The sequence below is a fragment of the Lathyrus oleraceus genome, chromosome 2, assembly GCF_024323335.1.
Source record: "Lathyrus oleraceus cultivar Zhongwan6 chromosome 2, CAAS_Psat_ZW6_1.0, whole genome shotgun sequence".
Classification (NCBI taxonomy): domain Eukaryota; kingdom Viridiplantae; phylum Streptophyta; class Magnoliopsida; order Fabales; family Fabaceae; genus Lathyrus; species Lathyrus oleraceus.
In genome coordinates, this window is record NC_066580.1 from 426,493,589 (window position 1) to 426,506,282 (window position 12,694).

A 12,694-nucleotide genomic window follows, 5' to 3' on the forward strand; every position below is an offset into this window, starting at 1 on the left:
TAGGGTTGAAAATGGTGTTGTTTTGATAGGGTTAAAAATGATGTTGTTTCGTTAGGGTTGAAAATTGTGTTGTTTCGTTAGGGTTGAAAATGACGTTGTTTCGCTAATGGAAATGAACAAATGCAACTTAAGAGACAAGCTAGCTAGTTGTGTTTCCTTTAAGTGAATAAGTCATTCCACCATGGTTGTTTAATACAACCTTTGTGATATATGGCTAACTTAATGTAATTTTATAAAAAATGTCAGGTTTTAAACATTTAAAAATTAAAAAAAATTGAAAAATATATCACAACGGTTAGTTTAAACGACCATGGTGATATATGGTTTTCATTAATGTAATTATATAAAAAAATATGTTTTAATTATTTAAAAAATTTTAAAAAATGAAAATATATCACAACGGTTAGTTAAACAACTATAGTGATATCACTTTCATTTTTTATCTAAAAAATATATAAAAATGAAGGGCACAACTAAAATTATTAAGAAAACACAATTTTTTTGGCGCTGAGAATTGAACCCATGAAAGATATAAGATATCATCACGGTTGTTCTAAACAACCCTAATAAAAATATATATGAGTCACGATCAAATGACATCAAGATGTCAAACTTAGTAACATGACACATTTGATAATGATATATCGCATATTCGTATAACAAAACCCATCATTGGATTAAAAGTTATTATCATATAGATTATTTCTATAAAATTTAATATCAATCGGAAATTATTTGACATGTCAACGAGATACATAAAAACTAACGTCTTATAAAACTTCATGAAACCCGTTAATTTTTATCATTCTCTTTAACATATCAAATAATTTTTTATTGATGTGAAATTTTGTAGATGTGATTTATATGATAATAGATTTCAATCAAACGGTGAACTTTGTTATACAAACATTGGGTGAAAAGTTATTGGAGGTGTCACGTTACTAAGTTTGACATCTTGGTGTCATTTGATCCTGACTATATATATATATATATATATATATATATATATATATATATATATATATATATATATATATATATATATATATATATATATATATATATATATATATATATATATATATATATATATATATATATATATATCGGCGTCTGAATTTAGAGATATCATCACAGTTCTTCAAAGGACCGTGGTAATATTGGTGTTCTTGTATATACTTTTTGTAATAGTATTGACTTTATTGATCTGCATAGTATATAAGTAGATTTCATTTCTTTAATTAGGGTTCATATTTCATTTTATTCTACTACTACAAAAGGTGATTTTAACGTCAGACGCTAAATGCATTTTACCTCGACTGCAATACCGAGGTAACGAAGAGCGTCACTAAAAGTAACGGCTTATCAACTTGGTTTTTTAAACACTGAGGGGTTACTTAATTTGCACATGAGTTCGAACCCCGACATCTATTTTTTTATTATTTACAACACTAGTGTCTCATACATATCGGCTTACAATAAAACTGAGGAGTAAGAGACATTGTTTTTTTTAATTGAAATTTGTTACATTATTTACACACAAAATAAATAAAAATAATCTATTTACAAACTACAATGTTTACCAAGCATATTACATTGTTTACACAAAATATTAAAATAAAAATTAATTTATCCTTGAAGATCATATGTTGGATCTTCGACTCCTTCATATTTGGGTAAGATTAAATGTTTCACCTTGCAGTTATTTATTTCTGATATAAAACAAAACAAAAAAGTTAGAAAAATAAATGATATTCTGCTCAAATGAATATTTAAAAACACAAACTCTGAACCCAAATAATTTTCTGCACTTGCTATCTATCATAGAGAAGTCTTAATGACAAAAGTTAAAGTGGGGGATGTAGATAGTTTCAAGTGCTTCGTGACGTTTATTTATCAATTATAGATATCAGAAGACTTTATATTGGATTTTTTTTTATGTTTTACGCGGATCACTAATGGTATTGTCTTAAGCGATGATAATCATGAAATGGACGATAAATATTTGTTTAAGCACAGTGATCAATATCTAAAATTATCACACTAAGTTATCCCATCGGTTTTGCTAAAAACCGAGGTGAATATAATTTATTTTTAAAAACAAAATTACATTGTTTACACAGAATATTGAAAAATAATAATACATCAAAATAAGAATTTTGGTGTAAGAAGTTATGTGTTCCAAATATTGGAGTTACCTGTTCCAACCATTGAATACATCCAACTTCTAAAGGAATTATTTGTTCCAACATTGAAAAAATAATTTTCTGCACTTGCAATCCATCATAGAGAACTTTTTCAAGCTTCTAAATAATACAACAACAACAACAACAACAACATCAAAACCATTTTATGAGATGGAACCCAAAAGAATGATGCGTTCGAGTTTGGAGCGACTACATATAAGTTAGGATTATGGTGGAATATCTTTAATGAGTGATTTTATAGTAAAACATGATTATCTTATCCCTCGGTTATTAACGAAACCGACGAGATATATCATTTAGTTTACAAAAAATGTTATAATAATAAAAAAAAAGGTTCCTGGATTATTTTTCCCCTCGAATTTTTTGAATAACCGAGATAATAAGTTGATTGTCCCCTCGATTTTGTTAAAAACCAAGGTAATATGTGGTTTCTATTGCTAAAAAAATAAATCATGGCACGCATTGGAATCATATCACTAGAATATCAATGATCATCCATATCCAAAAATGATACGTATCTTTCGGATTTTCAAGGAGGCGTTTGAGCTTCTCTGATTATTTCACTTCCTATTCTCCATTTTATTTAAACATTATTCCTAGTTTTAATGTCTCATTTCCGACTCTTTGTGTCTTCAAACCTAGTTTCAAAGTCTTTTGTTTTCTTCAAAAATGTCTTCAACAACCTTAGATGAAAATCTTTTGTTTGTTATCAATAAAAAAGTCTGTTGATTTCGATGATTTGAAAGACAAAGGTTTTGATTTAAGGAAAATTATTTGCAAACAAAAGTTGAATGATTACTTTGACATTCTTCATGGACCCATCTACATTAATCTCGTTAAAGAGTTATGGTTAAATGACTATGTTGGGTCATCTGGTCATGATGTTGAGTCAATCTAGTCCTATGTCAATGACTCTCCTATTACAATTACTCAGTCACTTATTACTAAGACAATAAACTATGAAGAGGAAGGTTATTGTGTTGAACATTATATATTCAACAAAGTCTACTCAGACCACCTTCACCTAATTTATGTCAACTACGATAATCTCAGCAATTCTGCTACTCTACTACCAATTGGAAAAGTTTTGTATCAACTTCTAGTATCAAATCTCCGTCCAAGAGAGAAACAACTAGAAACGCTTACTTGGGATGCCAAGTACCTCTTGTTATTCCTTACCAAGAACATCAGAGTTAATCTTTCTCTTACCATTTTTAACTTCTTTCAGGAAATAATAACCATCTCTAGTGAGGAAATGACTTTCCTCATACCATATGGAAGAGTTTTTTCTAAACTTTTCTCTCAGTTAGTGATAGTTAATAATGATACTATTGAAGTTTAGTGGAGTCAGAATTTTGAATATGTGGAATAGTTATTTGTTGTCCTATTTTTAATTAATGAAATATTTCCTTTCATATTATTGCATATTCATTTTTATTGATAACAAATTTTTAGAATTACTAATTAACAAGAAAAAAAATTAACTAAGAAAAAAAGGGAAGATTGGAAGGCGTCAAGTGAGAAATCATTGAAAAAAACCTTAAATGTAGTTATAGGGATTCGAAGCGTGTTCCCTTATAGCTAGGTTTATTATTTTTTCTGGAGAAAATTTGGCATTCACTTATAGCTATATTACCTTTTTTTTTTAAAATCGAGGGAAAAAGTTGTTTTTTATTAAAAAAAAATCAAACATGTCGCTCCCGTGACCTATACGCTCGGTTTTTGGCATGTTCGAGGTGAAAGCTTTGTCATAAAAAGTTTTATTTGTCGTAGTTTCTCTTTAGAATTCACACATCCAAGTTATAGAGATAAAGAATTTGTGAGAAATGTATGAACTTATGCATTTACTTCCTTGAAATTTATTCAATTTCTCTAAATTCAAACATAAAACCTTTTAACACTAACAAATTTTCTCAAAAGTTTAACACAAAGTGTCATTTAGGATTTTTCAAGTTTGATATTTCAAATGAACTAAAACTTGTGATTGTTTACTAAAAACACCAGTAAATAAATTGGCACGCCCAGTGGCACATTTTGTGCAAAAAATTATCTTTTTGAAAAGAGTGTATGTGCTTTTATGTTCATTTTTTGTTCTTCACATCTAAATGTTGTCAAATGTTGAGTGTTTATGCATCTAAGGAGTGGTAACTTTATTAGTATGTCTAGACCATCAGGGAATTCATCTCCTCAAGGATTTCCTCCATAGAACAATGCTCTAAATGTAGAAGAACAACCAATGGGAATGACGGTTAAAGGTGCAAGCACTTCAACAACCGTTGGAGTAACTGCTCATGTCGTGAGTCAGATGTTAATTTCGACTACAACATCAGAAATGGTGATACCATAAATACAACAAACTAGTTTTCCCGTTAATATCATTGTTACACTAACCACCGTAACAGGTAATAGGCATCCATCCCTTACAAGTTTTACACTTCCCCTAGTGGTAGGGAATATCCATATGGCATGTCAACTATAATGATGGAAGACCTACAGATGAATGCATCAATCTGCATAGATAATGCAATGGTTATTTCCTCTCCTTTCAATCCATATATGGCATGAGGATTTGCTATAAACAACCTTGGTTGAATGAGTTAATCTCAAGGAGGATTGGGATACATACCTCAAGTTATGCCACCCTTAACTAATAATTCCCTTATGGGTGTGATGCAACAAATGGATGACAGTAACTATGACATGGTTAACATGTTTACCCAATAAATTGGTTTGGTGCTTAATCCTTTGATACAAAATAATAATCATAGTTACCAACAATTAGCACATTAAGTGGGTCGAATTAATGACTTCTTTGGTGCTCCTCAAGCACCAATTCAGCCAGTTCCTAATAACCAAGTGCCACAACAAGATGCACCCTAGCCATTCGGACGACCTAGACCCAGGGTAGCCTAAAGTATGGTGTTGGTAAACAGGAACGAAGAGGTAGATCATATTTTTGGGAGAGTCCAATAAAATAATTTTGGGGAAAAAAATATAACCAATATGGTTGAACAAATTCTAACTCAAAATGGTATTAATGTTGGTATTCATAAACCAAATTTTGTGTCTGCACTATCTGAATATGTCTTGCAAACTGAAATCTTAGGGGTTGGAAAATCCCTAAGTTTACTAAATTTTCATGTGACACTAGTGAGTCCACTATTAAGCACATTGCTCGATACTAGTCAGAAGTCGGTGATCTGGCTAATAATGAAAACTCAAAGATGAAATACTTCCCTAATTCTTTGACCAAGAATGCTTTCATGTGGTTCACTACTCTCCCTCTAAACTTCATACATGATTGTAATTATTGAGAGAGAGTAATTCTTTGAAAGAGTTATCCATTGTGAAACGAAAATCATTTAAACCAATAGATGATTATCTCAATAGGTTTAGATTAATGAAGTCATGGTGCTTCACTCATGTGCTTGAACATGAACTAATTGCAATGACTGCATGTAGTTTAGACTATTTTGTTATAAAGAAGCTAGATACCCAATACCTAAGGGATATGTCTCAATTAGTAAATAAGGTTAGACAAGTCGTACACTTGAAGGAATAAAAATATATTAGAAAAAGGCTAGAATAAATCAACGCGCTAGGAAGGAAAATATTGCCTACATAGAGGCATATGATAATGATCAAGAACTTGACGTAGTTTTTTATTATGTCGAAGAAAGCAAGATTAATCTGGCAGAATTGCAACTAGGACCTTTATATGTTTGTAAAGTTTTGAGGACTTCGAAGGGGATGAACCCTATTGAACTAAGTAGAAATGAAAAGTTTATTATAAAAACTTATACTTTTAATGTAACTAAATATGATGAAATTTCCGACCTTCTAGTTCCCGATGGTTAATTATAGTGTCGAAGGGCCTAAAGACTCCACCATTTTAACAAAGGAAGAAATGGGTTTTTGTAAATATCATAACTTTCTTGGTCATAAAACCTCTCAATGTCTTCTTTTCAGAGGTTTGGTGCAAGATGCTTTAAAGGATGGCGGGTTGAAGTTTAGGGATAAACCTAAGTCGTCAATGCAAATCAACTCGGATCCTTTACAAGTCCAGGAGGCATATCTCATCGAGCTTGTAGAGATCATGATGGTAGAGACTACTGAAGGTCTCAACACGAAGTTCAAAAAAGTGAGTATGATGGATTACATTGAGAAAATCAAGGTGGTATATCCAAAGGCTAAGGAGGAGTTAATTGACTTCTAGAACTGGTGCAAAATCAAAGGTTATGAAGTAATGTTATATCCTCGCAATAGCATAGTGTTTGACAAAGAGGCAACAAAAATCCTCAAAGATATCAAGCCTTAGCAACCAAGGAAGAGCATTAGGGACAATGTGTACCACTAAAAATAGTTTATAACAGACTGAGGAATTTAAAGAACACAAGAGAATCGTTAACCCAGTTTTGTATAACATCACCTACACCTGGGGGGCTTTCAACCCAAGAAAGCAAATTCACTCTTAATAGTATTAGAACAATTAGTCTTAGATGAACAAACCTTGTTCAATGCCTACTTCCTAATACTACCCGTGTCTTTCTATTTATTACTCCCCCTAAATATGATAACCCTTCTCACTTTCTCTCAATCACTACTCTAGTGATATATGCTTTTAACAGATTAAAGATGTTGAATTACAACTCAGCTAATTAACCTCTATGCCTAGAATATTCAATTTAGGTTTCTTTACAGGTTTACAATAAACAACAAGAATACAAAGACTCGAAGAACAAATCCCTAGCACACTACATCTTCAACACTTGCGCCTTCTTTTTTGTTGGAATGATTCTTCTTATATAGAAAACCATAAGTTGGTCCTGGGAATTTGATTTAAAGAAAATAGACTTGACTTGATGCAAATTTAAAATAGATGTATATTTTATTTGCTTATTCATTAATGTTCACCAAGAGATTTAATCTCATTCAATTTAATTTGGTCTTGAACAAAATATTTAGCCAGTCTTCTTTAAAAACAAATTACTAAAAGATACAAAACATAACTGACAAATCTTATGGGGATCAATCAAAAACACGCTCAAATTTACTCATTGAATCTGTTTTCTAGACTGAGGACATATGTTGCACAAATGCTGGAACATCATGTCTCACATGTTTCCTCTTCACAAATTCATTTTGGCTTGCCCATGTTGTTTTACCTAAAGCACCCAACCAAACAAACAAGGGGAATGTTACTTGTTTTGAATATGGAAAAAGAGGACATGTTAAAAATGAATGACATACACTTCAAAAGAAGAATCAAGTCAAAAGCAAGAAGGACCAACGACCAAAGAAAACATATGTGACATTGGATGACAATTAGATAAGTTCGTCTTCAGGTGAAGAGGAAGCAAGCATGGCATTATTGTCTTCACACCATTCCGATGATGAAGAAAATAAGATTAGTGATTCCGAAATTAATGATATACCTTCATACGATGAATTACAAAATTATTTCCCGGAATTACATTAGGAAAGTATGAATCTTTCTAGAAAATTTTCAAAGCAAAAGAAAATCAGTTTATCTCTAAAAAGTAAGGCTAATGATATGAAAATGGAATTAGACCAAGTGAAAAAATTCAGCATGTAATAAATGTCAAATACTTGAATCTAATATTGTTGGATTAAACCAAGTGATCAAGAAATATGAGAAATGTCAAATTTATTTGGAGAATGTGTTAAGTAAACAAAGATACTCAAATGATAAGTGTGGACTTGGGTTCTCCAAATTTGATAACTAAGTACAAGTCACACTATCTTTGTTAAGGCTACTAGCAATAAAATTTGGAACCAAAGAAAGTGCATGGTATAATTCATCCTAAAAGGGCTTATGTTAGAAATAATTCTTATGTCTATAAAAGAAATCATGTTTTTAGACCTACATGTTTTTATTGTGATACAAAATGTCATACTCCTAATGCTTGCTACATAATAAACTATGGTGTTCTTTATGGTGAGTTTGTATGGGTAAGAAAGGAAACTAACCCAAGAGGATCCAAAGAATATTGGGTACCTATAAAGTACTATTAACTATTTTTGTAGGTACTTAAAGACCATATGCTAATATTATCAAATAAAGATTGGTTTTTCAAGATACAAGACCATATTATATGGTAGGATTAAAGCTTTAATGGGTTATAGATTATTTTAAAAAGATTGACACTTTGATATCAACATTGATATCAAATCATTATGAAGAATATAAGTATTTTTATATCTAATATATCATTTTCATTATATATTACGTTTCTTTAGATTTTACTATTTTCTTTTTGATAATGTCAAAAAGGGAGAGAAAAGAGACAGTTGTTTTTGTTGTTTTTCAGGATACCAAAGACAAAGCATAAATTTCAAAATAAAGGGGGGAATATACAAGATAGTAGGGATATACAAGATATGGGGAGAAATCAACTTTCAAGCAAAAACTTCCCATCAAAATATTTTGTCATCATAAAAAAGGGGAGATTGTGAATAAGAGGTTCATCATATGTCTTAGCTTAATTTTGATGAAGGAAAAAGTTTATCATATAAGAAAGATCAAAGAATAAAAATATTAGAATCAAGTATCAAGATTGCATAAGCTTTGGAAATCAAATGATTAGATCATGAAGATTAAGGTGCAATGGAAATTCATATGTATATAAGCTTTAGGTGCTCAAAATATTTTCATCTAAACCATTATATATTTTTTAAACATTCATGCATGATTGACATTCAAACCACATCTTTAAAAAAGGCATAAAAATCAATTGAGTGGGAAGTGCAATCGATTGCATGCAACCATTGGCTTTCAAAATTGGTTTTTCATGCTTGTGACAATAGATTCATATATGTAATAGATTTCTTCATGAAGTTGTGTGAAGAATCTAAAACATCACAATGCCTTCTCATTTCACATGTTCATGGAACTTTTTCCAAATCAATGCAATTTATGATGAATATTTTTTAAACATTGATACTCATTCAAGAGGCATCTTGTGATGTATTTAAAGCAAGTTTTTTCAGATTTTTCAATACACTTCTTTTATCATATTTTTCAATAATTCATATTGTATTTTCAAGTATTCATATACAATGTCATATAAAATTTTACTGCATAAATTTTATTCATCTGAGAAAAAGTTCCATAAATCATTGAGAACTTAATGTTTACATATTCTTGAATTGTTCATTTGAAAGAGAAGATTACATTTTCATAATATTGAAAAATGTACAAAATGTTTTATACTCAATTTATATGTCTACCGTAAATTATTCACCAAGTGTGTGGTGACTTTGTCTATAAAGAAAATGTGTGTAATTTTTACAGGTGTTTGCAAATAGAAAGTGTTTATTGTAAAAAAGTTCTTTGATTCGGGAAGATTCAAAGTCTATCATGATATTTGGTGTTTTGTGTTAGAAGATTGTAGGAGAGTCATGGGTTGAGGTTGTATAAAGATATAACATAGTGAAATCCTTTACATGGTGTGAAGGGATTAGACGTACTCTTGGTTGATAAGAGGAACTAGTATATTTCTTGTGTCTCATTTACTTTTCTACACTTTTATTTTTCTTCATTTTTGTTCTAAGTTCATCATTTCAATTCCGGAAACATAAAAGAAAAGGAACATCTGCAAAACAATCTAAATTTTTTATAAAACCTAATTCACACCCCTCCCTCTTCGGTTGCCCTATATACTTACAAGTTGAAGGGAAGACATGCCCATTTACATAGGCATGGGTGGTTTTAGTTCTTTTTGAGGTTATTTAAGGTGAAATGATAGTGGGTAGTTGATTGTTATATAGTGATGTTGGTTGGTAAGGGTTGAGATTGGTTATAGGTCTTGGGTTCAGAACCTAGGCTCACATTTTGAGTAGTAGCATTTCTATACTCTTGGATCAAACTTATGTCTTTATGCATACAAAGTAGTTGCATAACATAAACATCCAAAATATCTTAGAGTAATTAGATTAGGAATGACTCCATGTAACACTTCATAAGGAAATATATTTCAAGAACTTTAGTAGGAGTTCTATTGATAAGCAGATTGCATTATCAACATCATATGACCAATATACTTTAGGTAAAACAAACTAAAGCATTAAGGCCATTATAATGTTAGTATGTGTCGTTGCCTCCTCTCCACATTACCATTTTGTTGTGGATTAACACATACCTTTTCTGATGAAGTATATCTTTCTCTTTATAAAAGGCACTCTGGTCATTTTCACTTATAGTTACTTAAATATTTATATCAATTGAGTCTTCACCCTGTTTAATAAACTCTTGACATAGTTGGGAACTTCTTACTTTGCTTAACCTACCCAAAATGTCTACTATGATTCTTTAGAATAGTTAATATAAATACTTAAATATATGCATTGAAGTATCTAGACGTATTGAACTAAACAAGTTATTTTCATTGAGGAGGTAAGTTATTGTGTTTTGCCATATGACGGACATCACAAGAAAGATGATCCAAAACAAGAACATAATGTATCTTTTATTTATACATTTCATTATATGACTTGATAATTGTCCTAGTCTCACAATATATTAATGATCATTGCATTTACAAATTTTGTAGCAATAAATGAACTTACCTCTCTTGTCTTTAGGTAATACAACCCATCTAGGTTCTCAGCCAAGCTAATATTTTTCAAATTGTCGATTTCATGTATGAGTAAATAACTACTTTCAAATGATTAAAAATGATTATGTACCCTACACAATCTTAATAATGATATTAAATTTATAGTAAACTCGGGTATAAATAAAAATGTCTCTATTATGAAATTATCATTTAGTTCTACTTTATCAGTATAGTGTACCTTAATGCAATTATCATTTTGGCAACTAACTAAGATAAGTTCTACCTTATCATATGGCATAAACTATTTAAGGGAGTTGCGTATATGATATGTTGTACCAATCTCTAAATTCAAGTTCCAACAATCAAATTAATAAATAAACTCGGATTCATAGTTCTTACATGCATCACCTACTGAGTCTAAGTGATTGATTTCTCCTTTCATTATGTTTGTGACATGCTTCGTTCCATCTGTTAAATTCCTCTCATGTAGATTATCAAGTTGTTGTGTGTTCTTGGGTCAGTTTCATATCTTTATCTACTTTCACCTGCATTTAACTCTCAAACTTTGTATCAAACTCTTCATTTTCAACATAGTTGACATATGAGTTATTGTAAGAATTTCCTTTACCAAATCCCAAAATTTAATGGATGACCATTGTTTATTATAACATGCTTCAATTGCGTGACTTGTTTTTTCAAAGTAGATGCACACTTTACCATTTCCTCTACCTCTTCCTCCTTTAAATCCACCAAATCCCTTTCATCGGCCAAAACCTTTGTCTGATTCATAACTATGAACATCATTAGGTTCTTCATATACTTGTATAGTTAATGTGGAACCTTTGTTTTGAAGCTGATATGTCTTTAATAAGAACAAAACCTTTTGTTTTGATAATGACAACTTATGATGACTCTAAGTCTTCTAACAAGTCAAGCATAAGTGCTTAAACGGATAAAAATGAAAATTTAAGTATTAGGGTTTGATGTACTTGACTATCTGGTGATGACAACCAAGTGGAATATTAGCTCAAGCTCCATCTTAAGAGAACTCAAGCAAATGTCTTCGAAAAGAAAGCATCTGACAAAGTCTACAAGTACAAGATAACCCAACCTTAGTCTGAGTGGACATTGTAAAACAAAAGGGAGTTCTCATAAAAGTACATGGCTAAAACACACACACACACACACACACTAAAACTGATTTTTCTCAAGAATTTTTTTTCTAAAATATTTTGAGGTTGTGCCAGATGAATTAGAAACAGTCAGAATTGTTCTGGCCAAAGTTTTTTCTTTTCTAATTGATTGGAGATCTTAATGATGTACAAGAGCTCCAAGCGATTAAACAGCTTAGAGCTCAATTTTGAAGTATAATGCCTTAATGATGTACAATAACTAGATATCTTTTATTTCCTTTTTGGAACTGGTAATCGATTTCCATTGAATCTAATCGATTAGTATTACGCTCTAACTAATTATATTGTCTTAAAATGCATTAAAATCAATTTCCTTTTGAGTCAACTCTAGGCTATAAATAGAGGTCTCTTCCCTCATTTCATTTCATCCAGAATTGTGTTTTGACACAACTCACTCTTTCCCTCTCTCTAAACTTCTTTTAAACTTTCTCTCACTAATACTTTAGCCAAAGTGCTTATTTGAGAAAGTCCTTTTGTGAGTAATGATACTGTATAATTCTAGAAGGGTGGAATTGTAAATTTACCAAGGGAATTTTTTGTATACATATTGGTTAAATATTATCCACTTAGAGATTACTTATTTGGGTTAGAAGCTAAACTCATAAAAGCTTTTGTTTGAGGATTGTGTGATCAAACTCTGGTTTAGGTCCAAGCTCAGCCTGTGATTAAAAACTTGCAAGGTTCCTGGTTAGGTCGTGGTAAAACTATGGATAGG